The 3,722-nt window shown below is 39.3% G+C and overlaps 1 non-coding gene across 1 annotated transcript; it reads right to left on the bottom strand.

Annotated features, from left to right (window-relative positions):
- Nucleotides 1-3,057: 3,057 nt before the first annotated feature.
- LOC126025369 (small Cajal body-specific RNA 18) lies at nt 3,058-3,138 on the bottom strand. Its single transcript, XR_007501377.1, has one exon. It is a non-coding gene; the product is annotated as a small Cajal body-specific RNA 18 (non-coding RNA).
- Between the last annotated feature and the right edge of the window lie 584 nt (nt 3,139-3,722).

Raw genomic sequence — 3,722 nt, 5'->3', positions numbered from 1 at the left:
AAGGTGCCATTCACAATAGAATTGGTAGCACAGCTTTGCCCTATATCAAAGAGAGTTCCCAGGCCATACTGGAAGTACCAGCACTATTCGAAGCAGAGGAGATGAGAGATTTTTAGAAGCATAATTTGGAAGACATGACTCCTCATACTACTTTGTTCTCTGTTTCCAAATCAAACATTGTAGAATTTTAATAAACTGTGAAAAGAAACACCAACTAAATCAAGAAACTAGATTGTAATACATGGCAAGTAGCAAAAACTCACATAAGTTTTAAGAACCTTATTTATGGCATCTAATTTATTGAATAAAGGCATGGATAGAGTCTTAGCAAATAATCTAATAATAGGTATATAACTAGATAAAGTTTCTCTTTCCTCCTCTGAGATTGTCCCTTATATATCAAACTATCAAATGGTATCTATTACCTGATTAGCATTGTTTTCACTATGTTTCCTCCAAGCCCCTGTTTGCCTCAATAGCAAAATCTTGCAAAGATTGATTCACCTCAAATCTATCTTATGTTGGCCTGGGGACTTTCCCTGAACTTTCTACTCTTTTCATTTTTAGTTTTATTTGTTTCTTCCACCACAGTAAAAATGAGAGGAGAATGCACAAAACATAATATGCAGTTAAACATAGTCAGGAATTTGGCCTGGAATCAGAAGTAGCACTTTCTTTGTGAATGCCTCAGCTAAATTTCTAGTATCCTAATGATGATTTCCTCTTTTTCATCTCTCTCATTTCTTTTCTATTTAAAACATGGAATCTATTATGCTGAGTGAAATAAGTCAGAGGGAGAGAGATAGGCACAGAATAGTCTCACGCATCTATGGGTTTGAAGAAAAATAAAAGACATTTTTTACAATAAGCTTCAGAGACAAAGAGAGGAGGGCTGGAAGGTCCAGCTCACAACATAAAGCTCACCACAAAGAGTGGTGAGTGCAGTTAGAGTAATAACTACATTGAGAACTATCATAACAATGTGAATGAATGAGGGAAGTGGAAAGCTGTCTCGAGTACAGACGGGAGTGGGGTGGGGAGGAGGGAGACTTGGGACATTCATGATGGGAATGTTGCACCGGTGATGGAGGGGTGTTCTTTACATGACTGAAATCATAAAACTATAATCATATTTGTAATCAAGATGTTTAAATAAAGATATTAATAAAACAAAAAAACAAAAAAATAAACTTGATTGATTGATTGGTTTTTGGGCCACATCCAGTGGTGTTCAAGGGTTACTCTTGGCTCTGCACTCAGAAATCACTTCTGGCAGGTTGGGGGACCATATGGGATGCCGGGAATCAAATGGGTCCCTCTTGGGTCAGCAGTATACAAGGCAAATGCCCTACCACTGTGCTATCTCTCTGGCCTCCTCTCTCATTTCTTTTTCAGTATCTGATACAGTACTCTAATCTTTCCTGGCCATTGATTACTTCTTTGATTTGATTTATTATGGCTGCTATTATACACCCCAAAAGGCTAGGAAATACGTATGTTGATAAAGTTAGCAACTTTATCAACTTCATCTGTGCCATTTCCTCCCCATGAACAAATGACAAGCAGAAATGTAATACTGTCCTTTTGAAGCACTTCTTAGAAGCATTTTGCCCTAAAACCCACCAGGGGTCACTTCTGAGCACAGAATGTTTTGATGTGGCCCTCCAAAACCAAATATATAAACAAACAAACAAACAAACAAGGCCAATGGACCCTCTCACCGAAAGAATAATGGCCATTAATATTTCCCAGGTAATTTGATCCAGGGTGATACTTCTATGAAATTCTCAGAATGGGTAGGGGCAGATTTTCTTTTCTCCATGAACTAGCAAGGGTCTTCAAACTACCGCCCGCAGGCCACATATTGTATTTATTCCCATTTTGTTTCTTCACTTCTAAATAAGATATGTGCAGTGTGCATAGAAATTTGTTCATAATTTTTGTTTTTACTATAATCTGGCCCTCTAACATTCTGAAGGACAGTGAACTGGCCCCCTGTTTAAAAAGTTTTAGGACCCCTGATATAGCATCCCAATGCCACACACTATGGCCTTTGACAGAAACAGTCCAGCTCTGGGACTTAACTTTCTCAAAAATGCCAAGCTACCAAATTTGTTTTAGATCTATAAATGCTGGAGCATGTAGCTGCTTGCAACTATGTGACAGCTCAAAATTTTATGAGTCAGTCATCCCATCAGAAAATCTGATGAGAAAGTTACATAGAAATGTATTAGGCTCAGTGAGCCCAAGTAGTAAAACAGAAGGCTAAACTAGCACCAACAAAAGCTCAGTAAATCCTTAGATACTAACTGTAGTAACAACATGGAGAGATATAACAATTATTTCAAATTGACCTATGCAGATCTAAGTTTTGAACATTCCATTTGTCTTTGTTTTGTAACAAACAATATCAAGTAAATTTGTGCCTGCAGGCTAGAGTAGTAGTAGTAGTAGTAGTAGTAGTAGTAGTAGTAGTAGTAGTAGTAGTAGTAGTAGAGTAGAGTAAATTGATGACAATAGTGAAGGAAAAGTCAAAATGGTGCTGGTATTGGTGTTTGAACATTTAATACCTACAACATTATGAACAAGTATTATGAACAACTTGGTAAATCATGGTGTTATAAAATTAAAAATAGCGATATGAAGCCTCTACAACTTATTTGAAAATCTTAGACTAATGATTTGGTCTGTGTCAACACCTAACTCAGTTGCCTCCTAGTTCTGTGATCTTGAACTTGTCTCTCAAACTTCCTTAATTTCAGCTTTCAAGTAAGTAAAATACAACCTATCCCAGATTGGATTATGTATTACAATTGAGCTTGGGGCAAAGTTGATGCTCAATGAGAGCTCATTTTTATGTGTCTGGAATAGAACCTTTCACCATTGGGATTGTATGACAGATGTTTAAGAAAAAAAAAGACTCTTTGCTTTCAAAAATGCTCTAGCTATGTATGACAGGATATATTTATTGATTGTTGTTAATATTGTAATGCTACTGTCTCTGCTCCTTTTTCTCTTATTTGTTCTTTCTATGCTGGCTTTTTTTTTTTTTTTTTTCGTTCTCAGTCCGTTCTCAGAGCTCCATCATCGGGTTTCCCGAGAACTCAGATTGCGCAGTGGTCTTGTCATCATCGACCAGGGCTCCCAGACGCGGCGCAGAGGCCTCCCCACTAAGCCCGCCTTCCACCCAGCCCCGCGCCCCTCTCGACCAGAAGCGTCCTAATCCTCTCCAGCCCCGCAGTGGGGCCGGATCATATAAGAAAAATACCTGAGCTCATGGAGGGGCTGCAGAAAGGGACCGGGGGTCCCTGACCCGTCACACCCGTCACACACCCCACCCGAGAGAGACCCAACACCCGCCCGCTCCCTACCGCCCGCCTCGAGGTCCAGGCGTCCGGGCTGGCTTTTAAAATTCCTGTACTATCTCTCTTTTTTTAAAAATGCTTCACTGGGTGTTTATGAATGGCATGTTTTTCTCTCTTTGAAGGGGCTCCATTCTACTCTGTCACTCCAGAGAACGGACATCATAGACTTTTTAATATTTTGGTTCTGCCTACCCAGTAATTCAAAGAAGATAATTTTTTATTAAAAATAAATTATTCTGCTCCAAGTGAAGTCCAAGAGGACAGTATCATGGGGGGGGGGGGTGGCTAAAGTGATAGTATCATAGGTAGGGTGATTGCCTTGCATGTAGAAAATCTGGGTTCAATCCTGAGCATCCC

Source organism: Suncus etruscus, chromosome 12 (genome assembly GCF_024139225.1).
Source record: "Suncus etruscus isolate mSunEtr1 chromosome 12, mSunEtr1.pri.cur, whole genome shotgun sequence".
Taxonomy (NCBI): domain Eukaryota; kingdom Metazoa; phylum Chordata; class Mammalia; order Eulipotyphla; family Soricidae; genus Suncus; species Suncus etruscus.
The sequence above is the reverse complement of the archived record's forward strand: the minus strand, read 5'-3'. Positions and strand labels throughout refer to the sequence as shown.